The sequence below is a fragment of the Procambarus clarkii genome, unplaced genomic scaffold (assembly GCF_040958095.1).
Source record: "Procambarus clarkii isolate CNS0578487 unplaced genomic scaffold, FALCON_Pclarkii_2.0 HiC_scaffold_1464, whole genome shotgun sequence".
Lineage (NCBI taxonomy): Eukaryota > Metazoa > Arthropoda > Malacostraca > Decapoda > Cambaridae > Procambarus > Procambarus clarkii.
Genome location: NW_027190492.1, coordinates 20,001 through 30,000, shown reverse-complemented (window position 1 = coordinate 30,000; position 10,000 = coordinate 20,001). Strand labels below are relative to the sequence as shown.

Genomic DNA, 10,000 nt, shown 5'->3' with positions numbered 1-10,000 from the left:
TGTCGCTTCCGACCCGGTCCTCTAGCCATACCCTTGTGTTGTGCCATCCAGTCCACGGAGGGGTGGAAACTGGCGGCTTTGCTTGCTGCACGTCTGTGGGACAATCGGATCCGCAGCAGACGTCGAGTGTTTTCTCACTCAAAGGGCGGCAGGCCTCTGTTGCAGAAATAGGACGAAAAGCGTCTTTCTTTCACAGCATGATGAGGTGTGCTAGGGGCTCGTTTGTCAAATATTAGGGGGACTCCCGGTTTGCCTCCTGCCTTCTCATTCGGGGGGCAGTGGCGGGCGTCGTTCCCCAGAGCAGGCCAAAGCGCATCGTTGAGCCTGCCAAAGAGCAGAATATGGAGGCCGCAACAGCTACTCGCCCGATGGATGTTATTCCGACCCTCGCGCAGGAGTGGCGACAGTACACATATCAGGACTGCCGCCGCAATGTGCGTTCGACTTGTCGATGTATCTGGTATTCTTGCGATTCACATACCGACACGCAGTTAGCTGCGGTCTTCATCGACCCACGAGCCAAGTGATCCACCGTTAAGAGTTGTATATGTTTTTATTAAGGCCTGTCGGCCGTCTATCACTCCATCATAGGAGGACGTAATGTATGGGGGGTTTGATAGGGCTGGTAAGAGCCCGACTTTGGTTAGAAGACACATAAAATGCTTTTTTTCTCTCTCCCCTTTTTCCTCCTCTGCCGCACACGTACATTTACGTTTACAGTAGAGTGAAGGCGGGGAGGGAGGGGCCCACTGGGAAGCGTGTCAAGGAAAACCCAGCACTAGACGCCGCCAGAGTAGCAGGCGCCGGCCCTGTCAACGAGAGGAGCAGTAGCGTCTTCGCCTGCTGCTTTCTCTCTATGGTGTGGGTGCCGGAAGCCACTGAGCGACCGGGGACAAGGAAGAAAGATGTCGGTGACGGGTGTCGCGAGCCCCAACAGATGACTCTAAAGCAGTATACGGCGCTAGGACTGTGACCTGCGCCGGTCGGACTGACTGACATGTCATGTCAGTCCGACATCACAGACCTGTTATTGTCTCACAGTGGGTGTTGATCTCCCCGCCGTTTATCCGCTTTCTCCTTTCCCACGGCAATTGGGTGCGGCTCCCAAGGCTACCCTTGCCTTCTTCGCATTGAAGAATACTCGAACGACGACGACGAGCCGATGGTTGCAGCTCTCGCGTCACAAACTGTAATGATCCTTCCGCAGGTTCACCTACGGAAACCTTGTTACGACTTTTACTTCCTCTAAATGATCAAGTTTGGACATCTTTCCGTCAGCTCGAGGCGAGAACCCCTTGCGCCGAGACGCGAGGGGTAGAACATCCAAGAGCGCCAGTCCGAAGGCCTCACTAAATCATTCAATCGGTAGTAGCGACGGGCGGTGTGTACAAAGGGCAGGGACGTAATCAGCGCAAGCTGATGACTTGCACTTACTGGGAATTCCTCGTTCATGGGAAACAATTGCAAGCCCCAATCCCTATCATGAAGGGGATTGAACGGGTTACCCGCTCCTCTCGGAGGGGGAGAACACGTTGATCTCTTCAGTGTAGCGCGCGTGCGGCCCAGAACATCTAAGGGCATCACAGACCTGTTATTGCTCAATCTCGTGCGGCTAGAATTGCCGCTAATCCCTCTAAGAAGAAGTTGCGAACTGGACACCAATTGCTGGAGATCCGTCGACTAGTTAATAGGCCAGAGTCTCGTTCGTTATCGGAATTAACCAGACAAATCGCTCCACCAACTAAGAACGGCCATGCACCACCACCCACCGAATCGAGAAAGAGCTCTCAATCTGTCAATCCTTCCGGTGTCTGGGCCTGGTGAGGTTCCCCGTGTTGAGTCAAATTAAGCCGCAGGCTCCACTCCTGGTGGTGCCCTTCCGTCAATTCCTTTAAGTTTCAGCTTTGCAACCATACTTCCCCCGGAACCCAAAGACTTTGGTTTCCCGGAAGCTGCCCGCCGGGTCATGGGAATAACGCCGGCGGATCGCTAGTTGGCATCGTTTATGGTTAGAACTAGGGCGGTATCTGATCGCCTTCGAACCTCTAACTTTCGTTCTTGATTAATGAAAACATCCTTGGCAAATGCTTTCGCAGTAGTTCGTCTTGCGACGGTCCAAGAATTTCACCTCTAGCGTCGCAGTACGAATGCCCCCGCCTGTTCCTATTAGTCATTACCTCAGGTTCCGAAAACCAACAAAATAGAACCGAGGTCCTATTCCATTATTCCATGCATAGACATTCAGGCCATTAAAGTAGCCTGCTCTGAGCACTCTAATTTTTTCAAAGTAAACGTGCCGGCCACTCGGGACACTCGATGAAGAGCACCCCGTGCGAGCCGGCGGGGCTAGTTAGCTGTTCGGAGCGTGACAGTAAGCACCAGGCGGTGTACCGTCAGTCCGGAACTGAGATCCAACTACGAGCTTTTTAACCGCAACAACTTTAATATACGCTATTGGAGCTGGAATTACCGCGGCTGCTGGCACCAGACTTGCCCTCCAATAGATCCTCGTTAAAGGATTTAAAGTGTACTCATTCCGATTGCGAGGCCTCGGATGAGTCTCGCATCGTTATTTTTCGTCACTACCTCCCCGTGCCGGGAGTGGGTAATTTGCGTGCCTGCTGCCTTCCTTAGATGTGGTAGCCGTTTCTCAGGCTCCCTCTCCGGAATCGAACCCTGATTCCCCGTTACCCGTTATAGCCATTGTAGGCGCATAACCTACAATCGAAAGCTGATAAGGCAGACACTTGAAGGATGCGGCGCCGGTGCGGAGACCGTGCGCTCAGCAAAAAGTTATTCAGATTCACCACGGGTGGGTTAACGGACCGAGGCCCGACCAGTTTTGAACTAATAAAAGCGCTCTTCCCTTGCGGTCAGAGACGTGATGCATGTATTAGCTCTAGAATTACCACAGTTATCCAAGTAAGTGGGTTTACAGATCCAATGAAACATAGCTGATTTAATGAGCCATTCGCGGTTTCGCCTTAACTCGGCTTGTACTTACACATGCATGGCTTAATCTTTGAGACAAGCATATGACTACTGGCAGGATCAACCAGGTAGCTCAACAGTACTACTGATATATAGTACACAAGACACACACACACACCCCTCGCTCCCCTCGGTTTTGCGTTTTAATCCTGCTTTGCAAGTTAAATCTCACTATGGACTCTCTAGCAGCCCGACAGTATGGCGTTATGTCGATACGTTAGACGAACAGAGGCGGAGGAGAGCAGTTACTCCGCGTGGACGAACGATCATAACTACCCCGCCGAGATTACTCCTGCTCGTCATTGTCGTCATTCAACACGGCAAGCTGGAAAAACAGGAGGAGGAGCAGTAGTAAGTGAGTAGGTGGTGGTGGTCTTTTTCGTTTTGGTAGGGACGCGAGTCTTATTTTCCTCGGCGTCACCCCTTTTATATGAAAGGAACCGTCGGAAATGCATCCGAGGTGCCGTGTGGTTTGTCGCCTCCTCGTTGGTGGAGAGAGGCGACGCCACAGTGTTTTTGTTCAGCCTTCCCATGACATGGAAGAAGGTTGGTGCTCTGTTCCCATGCACACAGACCGATCGATAGCTGACTCGATGTGCAGTCGTAGGCTGGAGAAGTGATCGCACGGAGATCGGAAGGAATCGTCGTGACACAATACAGAGGCGCTGCTTTGAAGGCCTCTCGAGCCTCACGACGTGCGCGATTACGGGCGCTCTCGCCTAATGCTACGTATGTCTAGCAGAATGCAAGTTCGCCTCGCGCACCGGACCCGAGATGCCGCAGCGTGTGCAGTGACAGTTCTCAGTTTGCATCGAGCATCGGGATCATGCTCTTGCGGGAAGGAGGATGATGGGGGGTTGTGTGGAGAGAGAGCTGCTGCCGAAACAAACTACTCACTCCAGGGAGGAATTGAAGGCAATTCTCGAGCCACACGACATGCGCGAGTTTCGCCGACCGTCTTCGCCCACTGTTACGTATGTCTAACACATGAACAAGATCGGTCGCACGCGCACACCGGACCCCGAGGTGCCTGGGCTCTGGAACCACACGACATGTGCGAGGAGGGCCGCCTTCGCCTGCAAGTTACGTATGTCTAACAAGACGCAATGGTCGGTCGCTCACACACCGGACTCCAAATACCTCAGCCTATGTGGCATTTGCCCCGCGACAGACAGGCAGGTTCCCCATTGGCGCCGGTGAACGAGAAGCAGTTCGCAACCGCACCGGAACCCAGAACCTGTGATCCAATCCCGCGACAGGCAAAACACCGTCTGGTTCCCCAATTACTCCGGTATACGTCTGCGGCAAACAGTTCGCTACCGCACCGGAACCGAGAACCAGCACCCTAACAGTGGGGGAAGAGAAAGGAGCCCACGCACCAAAACAATGGAATACATTTGCTCCTTCTCTCTGGCGACAACGAGACACAATGTCGCCAAGACGCCGGTAGTAGGTTCAGCCAGCCACCGAGTCTCCCCCTTTATATAGCTATATCTAACGTCCATGGAAGGCCATCTCGGACCACACGACATGCGCGAGTTTCGCCGACCGTCTTCGCCCACTGTTACGTATGTCTAACACATGAACAAGATCGGTCGCACGCGCACACCGGACCCGAGATGCCTGGCTCTGGAACCACACGACATGTGCAAGGAGGGCCGCCTTCGCCTAATGTTACGTATGTCTAACAGAACGCAATGGTCGGTCACTCACACACCGGACTCCAAATACCTCAGCCTATGTGGCATTTGCCCCGCGACAGACAGGCAGGTTCCCCATTGGCGCCGGTGAACGAGAAGCAGTTCGCAACCGCACCGGAACCCAGAACCTGTGATCCAATCCCGCGACAGGCAAAACACCGTCTGGTTCCCCAATTACTCCGGTATACGTCTGCGGCAAACAGTTCGCTACCGCACCGGAACCGAGAACCAGCACCCTAACAGTGGGGGAAGAGAAAGGAGCCCACGTACCAAAACAATGGAATACATTTGCTCCTTCTCTCTGGCGACAACGAGACACAATGTCGCCAAGACGCCGGTAGTTGTCAGCCAGCCACCGCGTCTCCCCCTTTATATAGCTATATCTAATGTGCATGGAAGGCCATCTCGGACCACACGACATGCGCGAGTTTCGCCGACCGTCTTCGCCCACTGTTACGTATGTCTAACACATGAACAAGATCGGTCGCACGCGCACACCGGACCCGAGATGCCTGGCTCTGGAACCACACGACATGTGCAAGGAGGGCCGCCTTCGCCTAATGTTACGTATGTCTAACAGAACGCAATGGTCGGTCACTCACACACCGGACTCCAAATACCTCGGCATATGTACCCCGCGACAGGTAAAAGGCTGGTTCCCCATTTACTCCGGTAAACGTCTGCGGCAAACAGTTCGCTACCGCACCGGAACCGAGAACCAACACCGTGGAATGGGGGAAGGGAAAGTAGCCAACGCACCAAAACAATGGAAAACATTTGCTCCTTCCCTCTGGCAACAACGAGACTTAGAATGTCGCCAAGACGCAGGTAGTTGTCAGTAGTCTCCCTCGCATGGTCCCCTAAGACAGCAGGTTACCCACGAGAAAGGTGCCACAGACACCAGGTCTCCCCTATATATATCGAATGGGTCAAGGTGATGTCGTCACTTCGTGCAAATTGAGCTCAAATGGTCGCCCAGCTCTCGCTGTGCTGTGGTCTAAGCACGAAAACCCCTGATGTACCATGTCCCAGTTCTGGAAAAAGGTACACTCCGGCGCTCGATTTCGGCCAGAATGCCGAACTTGCCTCCCAATTCCTTTCAGGTCTGAGAGCCTTGAAGGACAATAGGGTTACCGGACCAGGCACTTGCAAGGGAGTCAGGGTTACGTTTCGCCGTTTCGGTACCCTCCATCCGATTTGGACGAGATTGAAAACGGAAGCACTTGGGCCGAAGGCCGACGCGGGACTCTAGTCGCCGGGCCCGGCTCTAGCCCCTGGACCCGGGTTAAGTTGTGCCGTTTCCGTACCCCTCGTCCGATTTGGACGAGATTGAAAACAGAAGCACTCGGGTCGGAGGCCGACGCGGGACTCTAGTCCCCGGGCCCGGCTCTAGCTACTGGACCCGGCTGGCAAAACGTAACTTCGGCGCCCTCCGTCCGATTTCCGCGAGACTGAAAACGCAAACGCCCAACCGGAAGCACACCGCTGGGCTTTAGTCCCTGGGTCCGGCTCTAGCTCTGGGGCCCGGCTAGCCGCTGTTAACTTCGGCGCCCGCCGTCTGATTTCGACGAGACTGAAAACGCCAGCTCTGCCGGCAAAGACGGCTACTCAACAATAGCCGATGGGCTCGGCTCTAGCTCCGGGACCCGGCTCGCCGCTGGTATCTTCGGCGCCTGCCGTCCGATTTCCGCGGGGCCGACCACGCCAGCACCCGCATCCAAAGTAGGTTACCCGGCAGTAGCCGACAAATCCGGCTCTAGCTCCTGGACCCGGCTGGCCACTGGTAAATTCGGCACCCGCCGTACGATTTCCGCGGGACTGAACACACCTTCTTCCTGCATCGGAGGAAGGTACTCGGCAATAGCCGTTGGGCCCGGCTCTAGCCACTGGACCCTGGTCTCCGGTGGTAACTTCTTCGGCGCCACCGGCCCAATTCGACCAGACCCGAGCTGACGACAGGGAGAAAGGCACACTCGCTCAGGTAACTTTGTTCGAGAACATATCCCGGCTCCCGACGACACCGGCAACGCTCGCATGCTACACGAGAAACACTGCTGGCGCGACCGCCACACACCGGGCAGGAGCAGGCCGTCACGCCAGGCCAGGCATTCTCTGTGCCGGAGCATTGCCGGAGACTGGACGAGGTCCAGCGGGTAAACGGCGGGAGTAAGCCGCTCGCCTAACAGTCCAGGTTTGCACCTCCCTCCCCCCCATCTCCGGTTTCCTCCCTGCCCTCAGCCGCCTGACAGGACTCTCTCGACGCCACACCGAGCCACAGTGGGTCGTCTCGCCATTCTCTCTTGGTGCCACACCATGGACGGATCCTAGCCCGCCTTTTGAGTTCGAATCTCCGTTTTCGGCGACCCACCTTAACACCCCCCCTTTCCTCACCCATCCAGAGCCCAACCCCACCCCCTACCCCCCCAAGTCCTCGTCTCTGCTTTTCCTTCCTGCCCTCAGCCACCTGAAAGATCTACTCGACGGTTTCACCGAGCCACAGTGAGGTCGTCTCTGAATTTCCTCCCTGTCCCCAGCCGCCTCACAGCACTCTCTCGACGACGCACCCAGCCCTCAGTGGGTCGTCTCTCCGTTTCCTCCCTGTCCTCAGCCGCCTCACAGCACTCTCTCGACGACGCACCGAGCCCTCGGTGGGTCGTCTCTCCGTTTCCTCCCTGTCCTCAGCCGCCTCACAGGACTCTCTCGACGCCTCACCCTGCCACAGTGGGTCGTCTCTCCGTTCTGTCTCTGTGTCGGATCAGGGACGGATCCTAGCCCGCCGTTTGAGGTCGAATCTCCGTTTTCGGCGACCCACCTTAACACCCCCCCTCCCCTCACCCATCCAGAGCCCAACCCCACCCCCTACCCCCCCAAGTCCTCGTCTCTGCTTTTCCTTCCTGCCCTCAGCCACCTGAAAGATCTACTCGACGGTTTCACCGAGCCACAGTGAGGTCGTCTCTGAATTTCCTCCCTGTCCCCAGCCGCCTCACAGCACTCTCTCGACGACGCACCCAGCCCTCAGTGGGTCGTCTCTCCGTTTCCTCCCTGTCCTCAGCCGCCTCACAGCACTCTCTCGACGACGCACCGAGCCCTCGGTGGGTCGTCTCTCCGTTTCCTCCCTGTCCTCAGCCGCCTCACAGGACTCTCTCGACGCCTCACCCTACCACAGTGGGTCGTCTCTCCGTTCTGTCTCTGTGTCGGATCAGGGACGGATCCTAGCCCGCCGTTTGAGGTCGAATCTCCGTTTTCGGCGACCCACCTTAACACCCCCCCTCCCCTCACCCATCCAGAGCCCAACCCCACCCCCTACCCCCCCAAGTCCTCGTCTCTGCTTTTCCTTCCTGCCCTCAGCCACCTGAAAGATCTACTCGACGGTTTCACCGAGCCACAGTGAGGTCGTCTCTGAATTTCCTCCCTGTCCCCAGCCGCCTCACAGCACTCTCTCGACGACGCACCCAGCCCTCAGTGGGTCGTCTCTCCGTTTCCTCCCTGTCCTCAGCCGCCTCACAGCACTCTCTCGACGACGCACCGAGCCCTCGGTGGGTCGTCTCTCCGTTTCCTCCCTGTCCTCAGCCGCCTCACAGGACTCTCTCGACGCCTCACCCTGCCACAGTGGGTCGTCTCTCCGTTCTGTCTCTGTGTCGGATCAGGGACGGATCCTAGCCCGCCGTTTGAGGTCGAATCTCCGTTTTCGGCGACCCACCTTAACACCCCCCCTCCCCTCACCCATCCAGAGCCCAACCCCACCCCCTACCCCCCCAAGTCCTCGTCTCTGCTTTTCCTTCCTGCCCTCAGCCACCTGAAAGATCTACTCGACGGTTTCACCGAGCCACAGTGAGGTCGTCTCTGAATTTCCTCCCTGTCCCCAGCCGCCTCACAGCACTCTCTCGACGACGCACCCAGCCCTCAGTGGGTCGTCTCTCCGTTTCCTCCCTGTCCTCAGCCGCCTCACAGGACTCTCTCGACGCCTCACCCTGCCACAGTGGGTCGTCTCTCCGTTCTGTCTCTGTGTCGGATCAGGGACGGATCCTAGCCCGCCGTTTGAGGTCGAATCTCCGTTTTCGGCGACCCACCTTAACACCCCCCCTCCCCTCACCCATCCAGAGCCCAACCCCACCCCCTACCCCCCCAAGTCCTCGTCTCTGCTTTTCCTTCCTGCCCTCAGCCACCTGAAAGATCTACTCGACGGTTTCACCGAGCCACAGTGAGGTCGTCTCTGAATTTCCTCCCTGTCCCCAGCCGCCTCACAGCACTCTCTCGACGACGCACCCAGCCCTCAGTGGGTCGTCTCTCCGTTTCCTCCCTGTCCTCAGCCGCCTCACAGCACTCTCTCGACGACGCACCGAGCCCTCGGTGGGTCGTCTCTCCGTTTCCTCCCTGTCCTCAGCCGCCTCACAGGACTCTCTCGACGCCTCACCCTGCCACAGTGGGTCGTCTCTCCGTTCTGTCTCTGTGTCGGATCAGGGACGGATCCTAGCCCGCCGTTTGAGGTCGAATCTCCGTTTTCGGCGACCCACCTTAACACCCCCCCTCCCCTCACCCATCCAGAGCCCAACCCCACCCCCTACCCCCCCAAGTCCTCGTCTCTGCTTTTCCTTCCTGCCCTCAGCCACCTGAAAGATCTACTCGACGGTTTCACCGAGCCACAGTGAGGTCGTCTCTGAATTTCCTCCCTGTCCCCAGCCGCCTCACAGCACTCTCTCGACGACGCACCCAGCCCTCAGTGGGTCGTCTCTCCGTTTCCTCCCTGTCCTCAGCCGCCTCACAGGACTCTCTCGACGCCTCACCCTGCCACAGTGGGTCGTCTCTCCGTTCTGTCTCTGTGTCGGATCAGGGACGGATCCTAGCCCGCCGTTTGAGGTCGAATCTCCGTTTTCGGCGACCCACCTTAACACCCCCCCTCCCCTCACCCATCCAGAGCCCAACCCCACCCCCTACCCCCCCAAGTCCTCGTCTCTGCTTTTCCTTCCTGCCCTCAGCCACCTGAAAGATCTACTCGACGGTTTCACCGAGCCACAGTGAGGTCGTCTCTGAATTTCCTCCCTGTCCCCAGCCGCCTCACAGCACTCTCTCGACGACGCACCCAGCCCTCAGTGGGTCGTCTCTCCGTTTCCTCCCTGTCCTCAGCCGCCTCACAGCACTCTCTCGACGACGCACCGAGCCCTCGGTGGGTCGTCTCTCCGTTTCCTCCCTGTCCTCAGTCGCCTCACAGGACTCTCTCGACGCCTCACCCTGCCACAGTGGGTCGTCTCTCCGTTCTGTCTCTGTGTCGGATCAGGGACGGATCCTAGCCCGCCTTTTGAGTTCGAATC

The 10,000-nt window shown here is 57.2% G+C and overlaps 2 non-coding genes across 2 annotated transcripts; both read right to left on the bottom strand.

The window, feature by feature from the left end:
- Window positions 1–381: 381 nt before the first annotated feature.
- LOC138362216 (5.8S ribosomal RNA) lies at window positions 382–543 on the bottom strand. The gene has a single exon (XR_011227496.1). It is a non-coding gene; the product is annotated as a 5.8S ribosomal RNA (ribosomal RNA).
- A 647-nt stretch (window positions 544–1,190) lies between these two features.
- On the bottom strand, window positions 1,191–3,062 carry LOC138362218 (small subunit ribosomal RNA). Its single transcript, XR_011227498.1, has one exon. It is a non-coding gene; the product is annotated as a small subunit ribosomal RNA (ribosomal RNA).
- Between the last annotated feature and the right edge of the window lie 6,938 nt (window positions 3,063–10,000).